Here is a 23,383-nt window from a genome sequence, read left to right on the forward strand (position 1 = left end):
GACAAGTATTGTGTAAGAAGTGTGGTAGCAGATAGGAGGTGCTCAGTTTGTAATCCATCATATCCTGGGGCTTTACTCAGTTTCGTTAGTCGAATTTGGGTCTGGAAAGCTGAAAGTATAACAAAGACAAAGCTCCTCTGATGGTTAAGTTTTGACATATGGTGGTGGATAGCATCTTTATTCGTAGCTTCATACAGAGGTGGATCATCAGAAAAAAGTGAGAAAAAATGTTTTTTTTTTCAGGCAGCGATATTGACCGTGTTAGATTTGCAAAGACGAATCTAGTATTAGCATTGAAACTCTTCCATAGCTGTTGGGGGCAACTTTTTATCTCTGTACGTGTTGCTGTTTGACCTTAAAATGACAAATGAGTTCAAGGTCGTAAGAATATTTTCATTGTGTTGGTTAATTTGTTACCCATTGTAAAAGTTATCTTATATATAAGAAAAGTGAATGACAATAGTCTCTGCCTATAGAGTAAGTTGAAGTAAAATTTTTTAGCTAAACTAAAAAAAATTACTAAACTGATACCCATAAATGCAACGTAAATTTGAAACTTTATTCCAACGAGTTTCACATGTTTCGTTGTTACGGTGTTAGCTTCGATACTATCTTCCAAAGCTGCTGGGGGCTATTGCCTATTTCACGTGTTGCCGCTCACGTGTCAGGTAATGAAGACTAGGTCAGGGTTGTAAAACATATTTAATTTGTTAACTTCATGTGGACTTGCCCATTGTAAAAATTCTTTTATTTATAAAAAAAAGTGAATTACTGTAGTATACCTAGAGGATCTGTTTGAGTAAAAACTTCTGAGCATATTATGAGTAAGAATTGCTTTATTTTTAGCATGTTTCCTTCTGGAGAGAAGAAATCCTAGGCTGAAACCCTCTAATGCAACCTAATTAAGGATCTATATTCTTCCAAGGGTTATTCTTTATTATTACTTCAGTGGTTGACCATTTCTAAAGGAAATATGTTAAATAAAAACAAATAAATATAGTGCCATTAGATTCCTTATTTAACGTTCTTTCTAAATGTCATGGCTTCTTTTCTGACGATGTACACTGCCCCATCCCTCCTGATGGTCCTGGAATGAGCCCTAGGATATATGAAAAATAAAGAGAAAAGAATAAAACTGATAATCTTTAAATGCAGATGCATCTAAGCATTTTATTTAAAGCCAGGTCACAACACTTCAAATAATTACAGCATAAGTAAAGCAACTATATCACACATCTGTTTGAGTAACACCTCTGGTTGGTATAAGACCAAGTTCACGGGAAAGTAATTACTCATACTTTTTAGTCTTGGCCTGTTATCTCTGTGCAGTTCCATCATAGTGCAGCTCTTCTATAATTACCACTGATTTCGTATTTTCAAATTATTTTTCCTAACTCTGGTCTTACCCTCCTATGATAACTCAACCAATTAAGACATTTGCGACTACGACATAAGTAAAGCAACTATATCACAAATAAGTAAGTTAATGCAGCACAATGATGAAAAGCACTCCATTCAAAGGAGCCAGGACATTACATATTTCTTCTTTTGAAAAGGGAAGTCACGAGTTAAGTCTTGATGGTGGTTTAATCTGTCGGCTACCTCTGGTTGTAATTTCCCTGTATTAATAATTGCTGTTGTCTCTTTTCTAGAATCTGTAATCCTGTGAGGCTGAGAATTATTGTTATTGGGATTTTGGTTGCAATATTTTCTTTGACTGGAGGTGATGGGGAATTATTTGTATGGTTTTTATAGTTTGATGGATTCTTATCTACTTCCTTCTGATGCAACTTTTTTTTGGGGGGGGAGAAGGGGGACATTAATATTGTCTTCTGCAGAGAGTCTCAATTCTTTTTGTTTCTACCTCTGCTGTTTGTCATTTGGAGTCTCAACTATGCAATTTGTCAGTGATGCTGGCTTTCTGCCAAGTACCATCTGTTTCAGGAATTCTAATAGACTGCCCTGTTGGTATAATTTTTTGTAGCTTAGTTTCAAGATAATAGTAGATTTCTGTCGTTCTTGTGCTTCTGTTCTTGCATCTATAAATACAGGTTGTGATACTTTTCTATGCTTTAGATGTTCAGTAGTATAATGTAGGATAAATCTTAAGTTATTGTTCATATGAGCAATACTGGAGATGCAATGACATCAAACAGGATTTCTCTGTGTTCTAGAAGTGCAAGGTATTTATCGTTTTTGAATTTTTGTGTGTCCCTATTATAGTTTTGGAATATTGACTTGCCTTTTCTAAAAGGGTATTAGACAGGGGGCAGTGTGGGGTCGAAATTCAGCTATCTATGCCCCATTTTTTAAATAAAACTTTTCAATACATCTCAATGGAACTGTAGGCAATTGTCTGAGGTGATGGTTGAAGGAATTCCATGTCTGGAAAAACTTCCTTCAGACATTCAGGTACTTTAGTTGAATAGGCATTGGTCTCATGTAGATCAATCGCAACATAACTACTGAAATAGTCTACAGTGACCATAAGATATTTACTATCAAGTTGGAAGAGATCAACTCCAACATGCTCCTAAGAGTGACCATTTCATGCTGGAGGAAGAATTTTTTTCGGTTTAGACTTCTGTGATAGGTTAAAAACTTCACAGTTTCTGATGAATAGCTCAATGGATTTGTTCATCCAAGCCAAAACAATTAGTGAATGAACTTTTTGTTGAGATGGACAGCATAAATATCTTATGAAGTGCAATTTAAATTTTTTTTTCTGGGTCTGACAGGGCAATCCTTTTTCATTTGACAACCTCAACCATAGTTAACTAGTTTCTGACTGGGCAGAATTCTACTGTTAATGATGGATTTTCACTCTGCATTGCTAGACAGCTTTTTTCTATAAATTAGTATGCTGATTTGAGCTCATTATCTAAGCATATTTTATCCTTTAGTTTTAGATATCTGTCAGTACTGATGCGGATGAACCTCATCAAAGTGAGCATACAGCAATAAATGTCTTCTTGCATCTTGTGGTTTTCATTGTTTATCTAAACATAAGAGAGAGTATTAGGCATATCTTTCCTGGGCGAAATCGGATGTTATAGTTACAAGGTCGTTTTGTAGGAGCATTCTCTGTAATAATAGAGATCGTTTTCTGGTAAGAAAATTTAGAAATATTTGCTGAGGGATGATCAGGAGTAAACAGACATATAAATATTGATGAAAATACCTTCAACCAAAAAGAATAGCATACAATTACTTTTCATTTTGTAAATATTTTTACTTCTTTGCTGTTTAAGAGCTTAGATGGAAAAAATGTAAGAATTATTATACGCACAGTTTATTTAATACTAGCTGTTGGGGTGGCGCTTCCGCCACCCCAACACCTAGTTGGAGGGGACGCTTTGCGCCCGCCCCCAAGCCCCCCCGCGCACGTAAGTCGTTACGCGTTATATTAGTTACGCGCCATTGTAGTTGTGTCCCTATGTCCCATATGTGAATATATATATATATATATATATATATATATATATATATATATATATATATATATATATATATATATATATATATATATATATATATATATATATATATATATATATGTGTGTGTTTTAACTACGTAAAACTTGCGAATATACAACATTCTTCGCTGTCCCATTGTCTGTGCATATAAATAGATTGTCAGGTTTATCGACTCTTGAACATGCTAAATATAATAGTCCATGGGAAAACAATCCGTTTCCAGATCTAGTATTCAGAGTATTCAGATTTAGTATTCAGATCTATACCTCATGATTCTAATGATTGCCCTTGAGCTTTGTTGATGGTATTGCTAATCGACGATTCCCCGTGTCGCCGTCGTTACTTATATATCCCCCTATGCCCCCAGGCGTCCCCGTTGTAGTTGTGTCCCTGTGTCCCGGTCGTCATTTATATTTCCTGTGTCCTGGTCGTCATTTGTGTCCCGGTGTCCCAGTCTGTGATTTCTCTTTGAGGGTCCGGGGCGTCATTTATATTCCTTGTGTCCCGGTCGTCATTTGTGTCCCGGTGTCCTGGTCTGTATATACATTCGTTTTTGAATTGGTCTTTTTTTTAGGTTTTAGTTTTTAACTTTTTTTAGTTTTTTAGTTATACCTCATGATTCTTTATGATTGCCCTAGAGCTTTGTTGATGGTAATTGCTAATCAAACATTCCCTGTGTCCCCGTCGTCATTTATATATCCCCCTGCACCCCCCCGGCGTCCTCGTTGTAGTTGTGTCCCTGTGTCCCGGTCGTCATTTATATTCCCTGTGTCCCGGTCGTCATTTGTATCCCGGTGTCCGGGTCTGTAGCCTATATACATTCGTTTTTGAAATGGTATATGATGAAATAAATTTTCGTATTTTTCCTCTTTTTTTCTTTTTAGTTTTTTTTTAGTTTTTTCTTTTTTTTTTTTTTTTTTTAGTTTTGTTTTTCTCCTTTATTTTTAATTTTTTTTTCCTTTTTTTTTTCTTATTTAGTTTTTTTAGTTTTTTAGCTTTCTTAGTTTTTTTTATTAGTTTTTAGTTTTTTTTTCTTTTTAGTTTTTTTTGTAGTTTTTACCTTTTTTTTAGTTTTTTTAGTTTTTTTATTACTTATGTCCTGGTCGTCATTTATACTCCCTATGTCCCAGTCGTAATTTGTGTCCCGGTGCTTTGTTGATGGTGATTGCTAATAGATCATTCCCTGTGTCCCGGTCGCTTTCTCTTTGAGTGTCCCGGTCGTCATTTATATTCCCTATGTGCCGGTGTCCCGGTTGTCGTTTGTGTCCCGATGTCCCGGTCGTCATTTGTGTCCCGATGTCCCGGTCTGTAACTTCGTCAGTCGAAAACATGACGTCAGTCAACACACAAACATGACGTCACCCGACAGACCCACACACACACAGACAACTTATTTTTATATATATAGATAGGATTATATGTACAATATAGAATTCTTTTGTAGGAGAACAGCTTTAATATGCACAGACAATGGGACAGCGAAGAAGGTTATATATTCGCAAGTTTTACGTAGTTAAAACATATATGTATATTTATATATCTATCTATATTCACAGGTGGGACATAGGGACACAACTACAATGGCGCGTAACTAATATGGCGCGTAACGACTTACGTGCGCGGGGGGGCTTGGGGGGGGGCGCAAAGCGCCCCCACCAACTAGATGTTGGGGTGGCGTGAAGCACCACCCCAACAGCTAGTATTAAATAAACTGTGCGTATAATAAATCTTACATTTTTTCCATCTAAGCTCTTAAACAGCAAAGAAGTAAAAATATTTGCAAAATGAAAAGTATTTGTATGCTATTCTTTTTGGTTGAAGGTATTTTCATCAATATCTATATGTCTGTTTACTCCTGATCATCCCTCAGCAAATATTTCTAAATTTTCTTACCAGAAAACGATCTCTATTATTACAGAGAATGCTCCTACAAAACGACCTTGTAACTATAACATCCGATTTCGCCCAGGAAAGATATGCTTAATACTCTCTTTTATGTTCAGATAAACAATGAAAACCACAAGATGCGAGAAGACATTGATTGCTGTGTGCTGACTTTGATGAGGTTCATTCGCATCCGTACTGACAGATATCTAAAACTAAAGGATAAAATGTGCTTAGATAATGAGCTCAAAACAGCATACTAATTTATAGAAAAAAGCTGTCTAGCAATGCAGAGTGAAAATCCATCATTAACAGTAGAATTCTGCCCAGTCAGAAACTAGTTAACTATGGTTGAGGTTGTCAAATGAAAAAGGATTGCCCTGTCAGACCCAGAAAAAAAATTTAAATTGCACTTCATAATATCTTTATGCTGTCCATCTCAAAAAAAAGTTCATTCACTAATTGTTTTGGCTTGGATGAACAAATCCATTTAGCTATTCATCAGAAACTGTGAAGTTTGTAACCTATCACAGAAGTCTAAACCGAAAAAAATTCTTCCTCCAGCATGAACTGCCCACCCTTAGGAGCATATTGGAGCTGATCTCTTCCAACTTGATAGTATATATCTTATGGTCACTGTAGACTATTTCAGTAGTTATGTTGCGATTGATCTACATGAGACCAATGCCTATTCAACTAAAGTACCTGAATGTCTGAAGGAAGTTTTTCCACCCATGGAATTCCTTCAACCATCACCTCAGACAATTGCCTACAGTTCCATTGAGATGTATTGAAAAGTTTTATTAAAAAAATGGGGCATAGATAGCTGAATTTTGACCCCACACTGCCCCCTGTCTAACACCCTTTTAGAAAAGGCAAGTCAATATTCCAAAACTATAATAGGGACACACAAAAATTTACAAACGATAAATACCTTGCACTTCTAGAACACAGAGAAATCCTGTTTGATGTCATTGCATCTCCAGTATTGCTCATATGAACAAGAACTTGAGATTTATCCTACATTGTACTACTGAACATCTAAAGCATAGAATAGTATCACAACCTGTATTTATAGATGCAAGAACAGAAGCACAAGAACGACAGAAATCTACTATAATCTTAAAACTAAGCTACAAAAAATTATACGAACAGGGCAGTCTATTAGAATTCCTGAAACAGATGGTACTTGGCAGAAAGCCAGCATCACTGACAAATTGCATAGTTGAGACTCCAAATGACAAACAGCAGAGGTAGAACCAAAAAGAATTGAGACACTCTGCAGAAGACAATATTAATGTCCCCCTTCTCCCCCCCCCAAAAAAAAAAATTGCATCAGAAGGAAGTGGATAAGAATCCATCAAACTATAAAAGCCATACAAATAATTCCCCATCACCTCCAGTCAAAGAAAATATTGCAACCAAAATCCCAATAACAATAATTTTCAGCCTCACAGGATTACATATTCTAGAAAAGAGACAACAGCAATTATTGATACAGGGAAATTACAACCAGAGGTAGCAGACAGATTAAACCACCATCAAGACTTAACTCGTGACTTCCCTCTTCAAAAGAAGAAATATGTAATGTCCTGGCTCCTTTGAATGGAGTGCTTTTCATCATTGTGCTGCATTAACTTACTTATTTCTGATATAGTTGCTTTACTTATGTCGTAGTCGCAAATATCTTAATTGGTTGAGTTATCATAGGAGGGTAAGACCAGAGTTAGGAAAAATTATTTGAAAATACGAAATCAGTGGTAATTATAGAAGAGCTGCACTATGATGGAACTGCACAGAGATAACAGGCCAAGACTAAAAAGTATGAGTAATTACTTTCCCGTCAACTTGGTCTTATACCAACCAGAGGTGTTACTCAACCAGAGGTGTGATATAGTTGCTTTACTTATGCTGTAATTATTCCAAGTGTTATGACCTGGCTTTAAATAAAATGCTTAGATGCATCTGCATTTAAAGATTATGAGTTTTATTCTTTTCTCTTTACTTTTCATATATCCTAGGGCTCATTCCAGGGTAATAGCTACGTATGTTGAAAAAATTAAGATATTAGACTATTTTATGATTGCAAATGGTAAAGAATGTGATTAAAGGCTCTTTTCCTATTTCAAAAGTTTTAGTTTTCGAGGGTAAAAGCTACGTATGTAGAAAAAATGAAGATATTAGACTATTTTATGATTGCACATGGTAAAGAATGTGATTAAAGGCTCTTTTCCTATTTCAAAGTTTTAGTTTTCTAGGGTAATAGCTACAAATGTTGAAAAAATGAAGATATTAGACAATTTTATGATTGCACATGGTAAAGCATGTGATTAAAGGCTCTTTTCCTATTTCAAAAGTTTTAGTTTTCGAGGGTTACAGCTACGTATGTTGAAAAAATGAAGATATTAGACTATTTTATGATTGCAAATGGTAAAGAATGTGATTAAAGGCTCTTTTCCTATTTCAAAAGTTTTAGTTTTCGAGGGTAATAGCTACGTATGTTGAAAAAATGAAGATATTAGACTATTTTATGATTGCACATGGTAAAGAATGTGATTAAAGGCTCTTTTCCTATTTCAAAAGTTTTAGTTTTCGAGGGTAATAGCTACGTATGCTGAAAAAATGAAGATATTAGACTATTTTATGATTGCACATGGTAAAGAATGTGATTAAAGGCTCTTTTCCTATTTCAAAAGTTTTAGTTTTTGAGGGTAATAGCTACGTATGTTGAAAAAATGAAGATATTAGACTATTTTATGATTGCAAATGGTAAAGAATGTGATTAAAGGCTCTTTTCCTATTTCAAAAGTTTTAGTTTTCGAGGGATATAGCTACGTATGTTGAAAAAATGAAGATATTAGACTATTTTATGATTGCACATGGTAAAGAATGTGATTAAAGGCTCTTTTCCTATTTCAAAAGTTTTAGTTTTCGAGGGTAATAGCTATGTAAGTTGAAAAAATGAAGATATTAGACTATTTTATGATTGCAAATGGTAAAGCATATGATTAAAGGCTCTTTTCCTTTTTCAAAAGTTTTAGTTTTCGAGGGTAATAGCTACGTATGTTGAAAAAATGAAGATATTAGACTATTTTATGATTGCACATGGTAAAGAATGTGATTAAAGGCTCTTTTCCTATTTCAAAAGTTTTAGTTTTCGAGGGTAATAGCTACGTATGCTGAAAAAATGAAGATATTAGACTATTTTATGATTGCACATGGTAAAGAATGTGATTAAAGGCTCTTTTCCTATTTCAAAAGTTTTAGTTTTCGAGGGTAATAGCTACGTATGTTGAAAAAATGAAGATATTAGACTATTTTATGATTGCAAATGGTAAAGAATGTGATTAAAGGCTCTTTTCCTATGTCAAAAGTTTTAGTTTTCGAGGGTAATAGCTACGTTTGTTGAAAAAATGAAGATATTAGACTATTTTATGATTTCACATGGTAAAGAATGTGATTAAAGGCTCTTTTCCTATTTAAAAAGTTTTAGTTTTCGAGGGTAATATCTACGTATGTTGAAAAAATGATGATATTAGACTATTTTATGATTGCAAATGGTAAAGAATGTGATTAAAGGCTCTTTTCCTATTTCAAAAGTTTTAGTTTTCGAGGGTAATAGGTACGTATGTTGAAAAAATGAAGATATTAGACTATTTCATGATTGCAAATGGTAAAGAATGTGATTAAAGGCTCTTTTCCTTTTTCAAAAGTTTAAGTTTTCGAGGGTAATAGCTAAGTATGTTGAAAAAATGAAGATATTAGACTATTTTATGATTGCGCATGGTAAAGAATGTGATTAAAGGCTCTTTTCCTATTTCAAAAGTTTTAGTTTTCGAGGGTAATAGCTACGTATGTTGAAAAAATGAAGATGTTAGACAATTTTATGATTGCACATGGTAAAGCATGTGATTAAAGGCTCTTTTCCTATTTCAAAAGTTTTAGTTTTCGACGGTAATAGCTACGTATGTTGAAAAAAATGAGGATATTAGACTATTTTATGAATGCAAATGGTAAAGAATGTGATTAAAGGCTCTTTTTCTATTTAAAAAGTTTCAGTTTTCGAGGGTAATATCTACGTATGTTGAAAAAATGATGATATTAGACTATTTTATGATTGCAAATGGTAAAGAATGTGATTAAAGGCTCTTTTCCTATTTCAAAAGTTTTAGTTTTCGAGGGTAATAGCTACGTATGTTGAAAAAATGAAGATATTTGACTATTTTATGATTGCGCATGGTAAAGAATGTGATTAAAGGCTCTTTTCCTATTTCAAAAGTTTTAGTTTTCGAGGGTAATAGCTACGTATGTTAAAAAAATGAAGATGTTAGACAATTTTATGATTGCACATGGTAAAGCATGTGATTAAAGGCTCTTTTCCTATTTCAAAAGTTTTAGTTTTCGACGGTAAGAGCTACGTATGTTGAAAAAAATGAGGATATTAGACTATTTTATGATTGCACATGGTAAAGAATGTGATTAAAGACTCTTTTCCTATTTCAAAAGTTTTAGTTTTCGAGGGTAATAGGTACGTATGTTGAAAAAATGAAGATATTAGACTATTTTATGATTGCAAATGGTAAAGAATGTGATTAAAGGCTCTTTTCCTATTTCAAAAGTTTTAGTTTTCGAAGGTAATAGCTACGTCTGTGGAAAAAATGAAGATATTAGACTATTTTATGATTGCACATGGTAAAGAATGTGATTAAAGGCTCTTTTCCTATTTCAAAAGTTTTAGTTTTCGAGGGTAATAGCTAAGTATGTTGAAAAAATGAAGATATTAGACTATTTTATGATTACAAATGGTAAAGAATGTGATTAAAGGCTCTTTTCCTATTTCAAAAGTTTTAGTTTTCGAGGGTAATAGCTACGTATGATGAAAAAATGAAGATATTAGACTATTTTATGATTGCACATGGTAAAGAATGTGATTAAAGGCTCTTTTCCTATTTCAAAAGTTTTAGTTTTCGAGGATAATAGCTAATTATGCTGAAAAAATGAAGATATTAGACTATTTTATGATTGCACATGGTAAAGAATGTGATTAAAGGCTCTTTTCCTATTTCAAAAGTTTTAGTTTTCGAGGGTAATAGCTACGTATGCTGAAAAAATGAAGATATTAGACTATTTTATGATTGCACATGGTAAAGAATGTGATTAAAGGCTCTTTTCCTATTTCAAAAGTTTTAGTTTTTGAGGGTAATAGCTACGTATGTTGAAAAAATGAAGATATTAGACTATTTTATGATTGCAAATGGTAAAGAATGTGATTAAAGGCTCTTTTCCTATTTCAAAAGTTTTAGTTTTCGAGGGATATAGCTACGTATGTTGAAAAAATGAAGATATTAGACTATTTTATGATTGCACATGGTAAAGAATGTGATTAAAGGCTCTTTTCCTATTTCAAAAGTTTTAGTTTTCGAGGGTAATAGCTATGTATCTTGAAAAAATGAAGATATTAGACTATTTTATGATTGCAAATGGTAAATCATATGATTAAAGGCTCTTTTCCTTTTTCAAAAGTTTTAGTTTTCGAGGGTAATAGCTACGTATGTTGAAAAAATGAAGATATTAGACTATTTTATGATTGCACATGGTAAAGAATGTGATTAAAGGCTCTTTTCCTATTTCAAAAGTTTTAGTTTTCGAGGGTAATAGCTACGTATGCTGAAAAAATGAAGATATTAGACTATTTTATGATTGCACATGGTAAAGAATGTGATTAAAGGCTCTTTTCCTATTTCAAAAGTTTTAGTTTTCGAGGGTAATAGCTACGTTTGTTGAAAAAATGAAGATATTAGACTATTTTATGATTGCAAATGGTAAAGAATGTGATTAAAGGCTCTTTTCCTATGTCAAAAGTTTTAGTTTTCGAGGGTAATAGCTACGTATGTTGAAAAAATGAAGATATTAGACTATTTTATAATTTCACATGGTAAAGAATGTGATTAAAGGCTCTTTTCCTATTTAAAAAGTTTTAGTTTTCGAGGGTAATATCTACGTATGTTGAAAAAATGATGATATTAGACTATTTTATGATTGCAAATGGTAAAGAATGTGATTAAAGGCTCTTTTCCTATTTCAAAAGTTTTAGTTTTCGAGGGTAATAGGTACGTATGTTGAAAAAATGAAGATATTAGACTATTTCATGATTGCAAATGGTAAAGAATGTGATTAAAGGCTCTTTTCCTTTTTCAAAAGTTTAAGTTTTCGAGGGTAATAGCTAAGTATGTTGAAAAAATGAAGATATTAGACTATTTTATGATTGCGCATGGTAAAGAATGTGATTAAAGGCTCTTTTCCTATTTCAAAAGTTTTAGTTTTCGAGGGTAATAGCTACGTATGTTGAAAAAATGAAGATGTTAGACAATTTTATGATTGCACATGGTAAAGCATGTGAATAAAGGCTCTTTTCCTATTTCAAAAGTTTTAGTTTTCGACGGTAATAGCTACGTATGTTGAAAAAAATGAGGATATTAGACTATTTTATGATTGCACATGGTAAAGAATGTGATTAAAGACTCTTTTCCTATTTCAAAAGTTTTTGTTTTCGAGGGTAATAGCTACGTATGTTGAAAAAATGAAGATATTAGACTATTTTATGATTGCAAATGGTAAAGAATGTGATTAAAGGCTCTTTTCCTATTTAAAAAGTTTCAGTTTTCGAGGGTAATATCTACGTATGTTGAAAAAATGATGATATTAGACTATTTTATGATTGCAAATGGTAAAGAATGTGATTAAAGGCTCTTTTCCTATTTCAAAAGTTTTAGTTTTCGAGGGTAATAGCTACGTATGTTGAAAAAATGAAGATATTAGACTATTTCATGATTGCAAATGGTAAAGAATGTGATTAAAGGCTCTTTTCCTTTTTCAAAAGTTTAAGTTTTCGAGGGTAATAGCTACGTATGTTGAAAAAATGAAGATATTTGACTATTTTATGATTGCGCATGGTAAAGAATGTGATTAAAGGCTCTTTTCCTATTTCAAAAGTTTTAGTTTTCGAGGGTAATAGCTACGTATGTTGAAAAAATGAAGATGTTAGACAATTTTATGATTGCACATGGTAAAGCATGTGATTAAAGGCTCTTTTCCTATTTCAAAAGTTTTAGTTTTCGACGGTAATAGCTACGTATGTTGAAAAAAATGAGGATATTAGACTATTTTATGATTGCACATGGTAAAGAATGTGATTAAAGACTCTTTTCCTATTTCAAAAGTTTTAGTTTTCGAGGGTAATAGGTACGTATGTTGAAAAAATGAAGATATTAGACTATTTTATGATTGCAAATGGTAAAGAATGTGATTAAAGGCTCTTTTCCTATTTCAAAAGTTTTAGTTTTCGAAGGTAATAGCTACGTCTGTGGAAAAAATGAAGATATTAGACTATTTTATGATTGCACATGGTAAAGAATGTGATTAAAGGCTCTTTTCCTATTTCAAAAGTTTTAGTTTTCGAGGGTAATAGCTAAGTATGTTGAAAAAATGAAGATATTAGACTATTTTATGATTACAAATGGTAAAGAATGTGATTAAAGGCTCTTTTCCTATTCAAAAGTTTTAGTTTTCGAGGGTAATAGCTACGTATGATGAAAAAATGAAGATATTAGACTTTTTTATGATTGCACATGGTAAAGAATGTGATTAAAGGCTCTTTTCCTATTTCAAAAGTTTTAGTTTTCGAGGATAATAGCTAATTATGCTGAAAAAATGAAGATATTAGACTATTTTATGATTGCACATGGTAAAGAATGTGATTAGAGGCTCTTTTCCTATTTCAAAAGTTTTAGTTTTCGAGGGTAATAGCTACGGATGTTGAAAAAATGAAGATATTAGACTATTTTATGATTGCAAATGGTAAAGAATGTGATTAAAGGCTCTTTTCTTATATCAAAAGTTTTAGTTTTCGAGGGTAATAGCTACGTATGTTGAAAAAATGAAGATATTAGACTATTTTATGATTGCACATGGTAAAGAATGTGATTAAAGGCTCTTTTCCTATTTCAAAAGTTTTAGTTTTCGAGGGTAATAGCTACGTATGTTGAAAAAATGAAGATGTTAGACAATTTTATGATTGCACATGGTAAAGCATGTGATTAAAGGCTCTTTTCCTATTTCAAAAGTTTTTTTTTCGAGGGTAATAGCTACGTATGTTGAAAAAATGAAGATATTAGACTATTTTATGATTGCAAATGGTAAAGAATGTGATTAAAGGCTCTTTTCCTTTTTCAAAAGTTTAAGTTTTCGACGGTAATAGCTACGTATGTTGAAAAAATGAAGATATTAGACTATTTTATGATTGCACATGGTTTAAGAATGTGATTAAAGGCTCTTTTCCTATTTCAAAAGTTTTAGTTTTCGAGGGTAATAGCTACATATGTTGAAAAAATGAAGATATTAGACTATTTTATCATTACAAATGGTAAAGAATGTGATTAAAGGCTCTTTTCCTATTTCAAAAGTTTTAGTTTTCGAGGGTAATAGCTACGTATGTTGAAAAAATGAAGATATTAGACTATTTTATGATTGCACATGGTAAAGAATGTGATTAAAGGCTCTTTTCCTATTTCAAAAGTTTTAGTTTTCGAGGATAATAGCTACGTATGCTGAAAAAATGAAGATATTAGACTATTTTATGATTGCACATGGTAAAGAATGTGATTAAAGGCTCTTTTCCTATTTCAAAAGTTTTAGTTTTCGAGGGTAATAGCTACGTATGTTGAAAAAATGAAGATATTAGACTATTTTATGATTGCAAATGGTAAAGAATGTGATTAAAGGCTCTTTTCTTATTTCAAAAGTTTTAGTTTTCGATGGTAATAGCTACGTATGTTGAAAAAATGAAGATATTAGACTATTTTATGATTGTAAATGGTAAAGAATGTGATTAAAGGCTCTTTTCCTATGTCAAAAGTTTTAGTTTTCGAGGGTAATAGCTACGTATGTTGAAAAAATGAAGATATTAGACTAATTTATGATTGCACATGGTAGAAAATGTGATTAAAGGCTCTTTTCCTATTTCAAAAGTTTTAGTTTTCGAGGGTAATAGCTACGTATGTTGAAAAAATGAAGATATTAGACTATTTTATGATTGCAAATGGTAAAGAATGTGACTAAAGGCTCTTTTCCTATTTCAAAAGTTTTAATTTTCGAGGGTAATAGCTACGTATGTTGAAAAAAATGAAGATATTAGACTATTTTATGATTGCACATGGTAAAGAATGTGATTAAAGGCTCTTTTCCTATTTCAAAAGTTTTAGTTTTCGAGGGTAATAGCTACGTATTTTGAAAAAATGAAGATATTAGACTATTTTGTGATTGCAAATGGTAAAGAATGTGATTATAGGCTCTTTTCCTATTTCAAAAGTTTTAGTTTTCGAGGGTAATAGCTACGTATGTTGAAAAAATGAAGATATTAGACTATTTTATTATTGCACATGGTAAAGAATGTGATTAAAGGCTCTTTTCCTATTTCAAAAGTTTTAGTTTTCGAGGGTAATAGCTACGTATGTTGAAAAAATGAAGATATTAGACTATTTTATGATTGCACATGGTAAAGAATGTGATTAAAGGCTCTTTTCCTATTTCAAAAGTTTTAGTTTTCGAGGGTAATAGCTACGTATGTTGAAAAAATGAAGATATTAGACAATTTTATGATTGCACATGGTAAAGCATGTGATTAAAGGCTCTTTTCCTATTTCAAAAGTTTTTGTTTTCGAGGGTAATAGCTACGTATGTTGAAAAAATGAAGATATTAGACTATTTTATGATTGCAAATGGTAAAGAATGTGATTAAAGGCTCTTTTCCTATGTCAAAAGTTTTAGTTTTCGAGGGTAATAGCTATGTATGTTGAAAAAATGAAGATACTAGACTATTTTATGATTGCACATGGTAAAGAATGTGATTAAAGGCTCTTTTCCTATTTCAAAAGTTTTAGTTTTCGAGGATAATAGCTACGTATGTTGAAAAAATGAAGATATTAGACAATTTTATGATTGCACATGGTAAAGCATGTGATTAAAGGCTCTTTTCTTATTTCAAAAGTTTTAGTTTTCGAGGGTAATAGCTACGTATGTTGAAAAAATGAAAATATTAGACTATTTTATCATTTTAAATGGTAAAGAATGTGATTAAAGGCTCTTTTCCTATGTCAAAAGTTTTAGTTTTCGAAGATAATAGCTACGTATGTTGAAAAAATGAAGATATTAGACTATTTTATGATTGCACATGGTAAAAAATGTGATTAAAGGCTCTTTTCCTATTTCAAAAGTTTTAGTTTTCGAGGGTATTAGCTACGTATGTTGAAAAAATGAAGATATTAGACTATTTTATGATTGCAAATGGTAAAGAATGTGATTAGAGGCTCTTTTCCTATGTCAAAAGTTTTAGTTTTCGAGGGTAATAGCTAAGTATGTTGAAAAAATGAAGATATTAGACTATTTTATGATTGCAAATGGTAAAGATTGTGATTAAAGGCTCTTTTCCTATTTCAAAAGTTTTAGTTTTCGAGGGTAATAGCTACGTATGTTGAAAAATGAAGATATTAGACTATTTTATGATTGCAAATGGTAAAGAATGTGATTATAGGCTCTTTTCCTATTTCAAAAGTTTTAGTTTTCGAGGGTAATAGCTACGTATGTTGAAAAAATGAAGATATTAGACTATTTTATGATTGCACATGGTAAAGAATGTGATTAAAGGCTCTTTTCCTATTTCAAGAGTTTTAGTTTTCGAGGGTAATAGCTACGTATGTTGAAAAAATGAAGATATTAGACAATTTTATGATTGCACATGGTAAAGCATGTGATTAAAGGCTCTTTTCCTATTTCAAAAGTTTTTGTTTCGAGGGTAATAGCTGAGTAATGTTGAAAAAATGAAGATATTAGACTATTTTATGATTGCAAATGGTAAAGAATGTGATTAAAGGCTCTTTTCCTATGTCAAAAGTTTTAGTTTTCGAGGGTAATAGCTACACATGTTGAAAAAATGAAGATATTAGACTATTTTATGATTGCACATGGCAAAGAATGTGATTAAAGGCTCTTTTCCTATTTCAAAAGTTTAGTTTTCGAGGATAATAGCTACGTATGTTGAAAAAATGAAGATATTAGACAATTTTATGATTGCACATGGTAAAGCATGTGATTAAAGGCTCTTTTCTTATTTCAAAAGTTTTAGTTTTCGAGGGTAATAGCTACGTATGTTGAAAAAATGAAGATATTAGACTAATTTATGATTGCACATTGTAGAAAATGTGATTAAAGGCTCTTTTCCTATTTCAAAAGTTTTAGTTTTCGAGGGTATTAGCTACGTATGTTGAAAAAATGAAGATATTAGACTATTTTATGATTGCAAATGGTAAAGAATGTGATTAGAGGCTCTTTTCCTATGTCAAAAGTTTTAGTTTTCGAGGGTAATAGCTACGTATGTTGAAAAAATGAAGATATTAGACTATTTTATGATTGCAAATGGTAAAGAATGTGATTAAAGGCTCTTTTTCTATTTCAAAAGTTTTATTTTCCGAGGGTAATAGCTACGTATGTTGAAAAAATGAAGATATTAGACTATTTTATGATTGCAAATGGTAAAGAATGTGACTAAAGGCTCTTTTCCTATTTCAAAAGTTTTAGTTTTCGAGGGTAATAGCTACGTATGTTGAAAAAATGAAGATATTAGACTATTTTATGATTGCACATGGTAAAGAATGTGATTAAAGGCTCTTTTCCTATTTCAAAAGTTTAGTTTTCGAGGGTAATAGCTACGTATTTGAAAAAATGAAGATATTAGACTATTTTATGATTGCAAATGGTAAAGAATGTGATTATAGGCTCTTTTCCTATTTCAAAAGTTTTAGTTTTCGAGGGTAATAGCTACGTATGTTGAAAAAATGAAGATATTAGACTATTTTATGATTGCACATGGTAAAGAATGTGATTAAAGGCTCTTTTCCTATTTCAAAAGTTTTAGTTTTCGAGGGTAATAGCTACGTATGTTGAAAAAATGAAGATATTAGACTATTTTATGATTGCAAATGGTAAAGAATGTGATTAAAGGCTCTTTTCCTATGTCAAAAGTTTTAGTTTTCGAGGGTAATAGCTACGTATGTTGAAAAAATGAAGATATTAGACAATTTTATGATTGCACATGGTAAAGCATGTGATTAAAGGCTCTTTTCTTATTTCAAAAGTTTTAGTTTTCGATGGTAATAGCTACGTATGTTGAAAAAATGAAGATATTAGACTATTTTATGATTGCAAATGGTAAAGAATGTGATTAAAGGCTCTTTTCCTATGTCAAAAGTTTTAGTTTTCGAGGGTAATAGCTATGTATGTTGAAAAAATGAAGATACTAGACTATTTTATGATTGCACATGGTAAAGAATGTGATTAAAGGCTCTTTTCCTATTTCAAAAGTTTTAGTTTTCGAGGATAATAGCTACGTATGTTGAAAAAATGAAGATATTAGACAATTTTATGATTGCACATGGTAAAGCATGTGATTAAAGGCTCTTTTCTTATTTCAAAAGTTTTAGTTTTCGAGGGTAATAGCTACGTATGTTGAAAAAATGAAAATATTAGACTATTTTATCATTTTAAATGGTAAAGAATGTGATTAAAGGCTCTTTTCCTATGTCAAAAGTTTTAGTTTTCGAAGATAATAGCTACGTATGTTGAAAAAATGAAGATATTAGACTATTTTATGATTGCACATGGTAAAAAATGTGATTAGAGGCTCTTTTCCTATGTCAAAAGTTTTAGTTTTCGAGGGTAATAGCTAAGTATGTTGAAAAAATGAAGATATTAGACTATTTTATGATTGCAAATGGTAAAGATTGTGATTAAAGGCTCTTTTCCTATTTCAAAGTTTTAGTTTTCGAGGGTAATAGCTACGTATGTTGAAAAAATGAAGATATTAGACTATTTTATGATTGCAAATGGTAAAGAATGTGATTATAGGCTCTTTTCCTATTTCAAAAGTTTTTTTTTTTCGAGGGTAATAGCTACGTATGTTGAAAAAATGAAGATATTAGACTATTTTATGATTGCAAATGGTAAAGAATGTGATTAAAGGCTCTTTTCCTATGTCAAAAGTTTTAGTTTTCGAGGGTAATGGCTACACATGTTGAAAAAATGAAGATATTAGACTATTTTATGATTGCACATGGTAAAGAATGTGATTAAAGGCTCTTTTCCTATTTCAAAAGTTTTAGTTTTCGAGGATAATAGCTACGTATGTTGAAAAAATGAAGATATTAGACAATTTTATGATTGCACATGGTAAAGCATGTGATTAAAGGCTCTTTTCTTATTTCAAAAGTTTTAGTTTTCGAGGGTAATAGCTACGTATGTTGAAAAAATGAAGATATTAGACTAATTTATGATTGCACATTGTAGAAAATGTGATTAAAGGCTCTTTTCCTATTTCAAAAGTTTTAGTTTTCGAGGGTATTAGCTACGTATGTTGAAAAAATGAAGATATTAGACTATTTTATGATTGCAAATGGTAAAGAATGTGATTAGAGGCTCTTTTCCTATGTCAAAAGTTTTAGTTTTCGAGGGTAATAGCTACGTATGTTGAAAAAATGAAGATATTAGACTATTTTATGATTGCAAATGGTCAAGAATGTGATTAAAGGCTCTTTTTCTGTTTCAAAAGTTTTAGTTTTCGAGGGTAATAGCTTACGTATGTTGAAAAAATGAAGATATTAGACTATTTTATGATTGCAAATGGTAAAGAATGTGACTAAAGGCTCTTTTCCTATTTCAAAAGTTTTAGTTTTTGAGGGTAATAGCTACGTATGTTGAAAAATGAAGATATTAGACTATTTTATGATTGCACATGGTAAAAAATGTGATTAAAGGCTCTTTTCCTATTTCAAAAGTTTTAGTTTTCGAGGGTAATAGCTGAGTATTTTGAAAAAATGAAGATATTAGACTATTTTATGATTGCAAATGGTAAAGAATGTGATTATAGGCTCTTTTCCTATTTCAAAAGTTTTAGTTTTCGAGGGTAATAGCTACGTATGTTGAAAAAATGAAGATATTAGACTATTTTATGATTGCACATGGTAAAGAATGTGATTAAAGGCTCTTTTCCTATTTCAAAAGTTTTAGTTTTCGAGGGTAATAGCTACGTATGTTGAAAAAATGAAGATATTAGACTATTTTATGATTGCAAATGGTAAAGAATGTGATTAAAGGCTCTTTTCCTATGTCAAAAGGTTTAGTTTTCGAGGGTAATAGCTACGTATGTTGAAAAAATGAAGATATTAGACAATTTTATGATTGCACATGGTAAAGCATGTGATTAAAGGCTCTTTTCTTATTTCAAAAGTTTTAGTTTTCGATGGTAATAGCTACGTATGTTGAAAAAATGAAGATATTAGACTATTTTATGATTGTAAATGGTAAAGAATGTGATTAAAGGCTCTTTTCCTATGTCAAAAGTTTTAGTTTTCGAGGGTAATAGCTACGTATGTTGAAAAAATGAAGATATTAGACTAATTTATGATTGCACATGGTAGAAAATGTGATTAAAGGCTCTTTTCCTATTTCAAAAGTTTTAGTTTTCGAGGGTATTAGCTACGTATGTTGAAAAAATGAAGATATTAGACTATTTTATGATTGCAAATGGTAAAGAATGTGATTAAAGGCTCTTTTCTTATTTCAAAAGTTTTAGTTTTCGATGGTAATAGCTACGTATGTTGAAAAAATGAAGATATTAGACTATTTTATGATTGTAAATGGTAAAGAATGTGATTAAGGCTCTTTTCCTATGTCAAAAGTTTTAGTTTTCGAGGGTAATAGCTACGTATGTTGAAAAAATGAAGATATTAGACTATTTTATGATTGCAAATGGTAAAGAATGTGATTAGAGGCTCTTTTCCTATGTCAAAAGTTTTAGTTTTCGAGGGTAATAGCTACGTATGTTGGAAAAATGAAGATATTAGACTATTTTATGATTGCAAATGGTAAAGAATGTGATTAAAGGCTCTTTTCCTATTTCAAAAGTTTTAGTTTTCGAGGGTAATAGCTACGTATGTTGAAAAAATGAAGATATTACACTATTTTATGATTGCAAATGGTAAAGAATGTGACTAAAGGCTCTTTTCCTATTTCAAAAGTTTTAGTTTTCGAGGGTAATAGCTACGTATGTTGAAAAAATGAAGATATTAGACTATTTTATGATTGCACATGGTAAAGAATGTGATTAAAGGCTCTTTTCCTATTTCAAAAGTTTTAGTTTTCGAGGGTAATAGCTACGTATTTTGAAAAAATGAAGATATTAGACTATTTTATGATTGCAAATGGTAAAGAATGTGATTATAGGCTCTTTTCCTATTTCAAAAGTTTTAGTTTTCGAGGGTAATAGCTACGTATGTTGAAAAAATGAAGATATTAGACTATTTTATGATTGCACATGGTAAAGAATGTGATTAAAGGCTCTTTTCCTATTTCAAAAGTTTTAGTTTTCGAGGGTAATAGCTACGTATGTTGAAAAAATGAAGATATTAGACAATTTTATGATTGCACATGGTAAAGCATGTGATTAAAGGCTCTTTTCCTATTTCAAAAGTTTTTGTTTTCGAGGGTAATAGCTACGTATGTTGAAAAAATGAATATATTAGACTATTTTATGATTGCAAATGGTAAAGAATGTGATTAAAGGCTCTTTTCCTATATCAAAAGTTTTAGTTTTTGAGGGTAATAGCTATGTATGTTGAAAAAATGAAGATATTAGACTATTTTATGATTGTACATGGTAAAGAATGTGATTAAAGGCTCTTTTCCTATTTCAAAAGTTTTAGTTTTCGAGGATAATAGCTACGTATGTTGAAAAAATGAAGATATTAGACAATTTTATGATTGCACATGGTAAAGCATGTGATTAAAGGCTCTTTTCTTATTTCAAAGTTTTAGTTTTCGAGGGTAATAGCTACGTATGTTGAAAAAATGAAAATATTAGACTATTTATCATTTTAAATGGTAAAGAATGTGATTAAGGCTCTTTTCCTATGTCAAAGTTTTAGTTTTCGAAGGTAATAGCTACGTATGTTGAAAAAATGAAGATATTAGACTATTTTATGATTGCACATGGTAAAAAATGTGATTAAAGGCTCTTTTCCTATTTCAAAGTTTTAGTTTTCGAGGGTATTAGCTACGTATGTTGAAAAAATGAAGATATTAGACTATTTTATGATTGCAAATGGTAAAGAATGTGATTAGAGGCTCTTTTCCTATGTCAAAAGTTTTAGTTTTCGAGGGTAATAGCTAAGTATGTTGAAAAAATGAAGATATTAGACTATTTTATGATTGCAAATGGTAAAGATTGTGATTAAAGGCTCTTTTCCTATTTCAAAAGTTTTAGTTTTCGAGGGTAATAGCTACGTATGTTGAAAAAATGAAGATATTAGACTATTTTATGATTGCAAATGGTAAAGAATGTGACTAAAGGCTCTTTTCCTATTTCAAAAGTTTTAGTTTTCGAGGGTAATAGCTACGTATGTTGAAAAAATGAAGATATTAGACTATTTTATGATTGCACATGGTAAAGAATGTGATTAAAGGCTCTTTTCCTATTTTAAGAGTTTTAGTTTTCGAGGGTAATAGCTACGTATGTTGAAAAAATGAAGATATTAGACAATTTTATGATTGCACAAGGTAAAGAATGTGATTAAAGGCTCTTTTCCTATTTCAAAAGTTTTAGTTTTCGAGGGTAATAGCTACGTATGTTAAAAAAATGAAGATATTAGACTATTTTATGATTGCACATGGTAAAGAATGTGATTAAAGGCTCTTTTCCTATTTCAAAAGTTTTAGTTCTCGAGGGTAATAGCTAAATGTTGAAAAAATGAAGATATTAGACATTTTTATGATTGCACATGGTAAAGAATGTGATTAAAGGCTCTTTTCCTATTTCAAAAGTTATAGTTTTCGAGGGTAATAGCTACGTATGTTGAAAAAATGAAGATATTAGACTATTTTATGATTGCAAATGGTAAAGAATGTGATTAAAGGCTCTTTTCCTATTTCAAAAGTTTTAGTTTTCGAGGGTAATAACTACGTATGTTTAAAAAATGAAGATATTAGACTATTTTATGATTGCACATGGTAAAGAATGTGATTAAAGGCTCTTTTCCTATTTCAAAAGTTTTAGTTTTCGAGGGTAATAGCTACGTATGTTGAAAAAATGAAGATATTAGACAATTTTATGATTGCACATGGTAAAGCATGTGATTAAAGGCTCTTTTCCTATTTCAAAAGTTTTTGTTTTCGAGGGTAATAGCTACGTATGTTGAAAAAATGAAGATATTAGACTATTTTATGATTGCAAATGGTAAAGAATGTGATTAAAGGCTCTTTTCCTATGTCAAAAGTTTTAGTTTTCGAGGGTAATAGCTATGTATGTTGAAAAAATGAAGATATTAGACTATTTTATGATTGCACATGGTAAAGAATGTGATTAAAGGCTCTTTTCCTATTTCAAAGTTTTAGTTTTCGAGGATAATAGCTACGTATGTTGAAAAAATGAAGATATTAGACAATTTTATGATTGCACATGGTAAAGCATGTGATTAAGCTCTTTCTTATTTCAAAAGTTTAGTTTTCGAGGGTAATAGCTACGTATGTTGAAAAAATGAAAATATTAGACTATTTTATCATTTTAAATGGTAAAGAATGTGATTAAAGGCTCTTTTCCTATGTCAAAAGTTTTAGTTTTTCGAAGGTAATAGCTACGTATGTTGAAAAAATGAAGATATTAGACTATTTTATGATTGCACATGGTAAAAAATGTGATTAAAGGCTCTTTTCCTATTTCAAAAGTTTTAGTTTTCGAGGGTATTAGCTACGTATGTTGAAAAAATGAAGATATTAGACTATTTTATGATTGCAAATGGTAAAGATTGTGATTAGAGGCTCTTTTCCTATGTCAAAAGTTTTAGTTTTCGAGGGTAATAGCTAAGTATGTTGAAAAAATGAAGATATTAGACTATTTTATGATTGCAAATGGTAAAGATTG

At 31.0% G+C, this 23,383-nt stretch overlaps 1 protein-coding gene across 1 annotated transcript in view; it reads left to right on the plus strand.

Moving 5' to 3' along the window:
* LOC136038142 (DNA-binding protein SMUBP-2-like) overlaps positions 1 to 23,383 on the plus strand; it is a 544,983-nt gene that overhangs the window by 405,735 nt on the left and 115,865 nt on the right. The window lies entirely within an intron of this gene.

The sequence above is a fragment of the Artemia franciscana genome, chromosome 17 (genome assembly GCF_032884065.1).
Source record: "Artemia franciscana chromosome 17, ASM3288406v1, whole genome shotgun sequence".
In the NCBI taxonomy this organism is placed as follows: Eukaryota; Metazoa; Arthropoda; class Branchiopoda; order Anostraca; family Artemiidae; genus Artemia; species Artemia franciscana.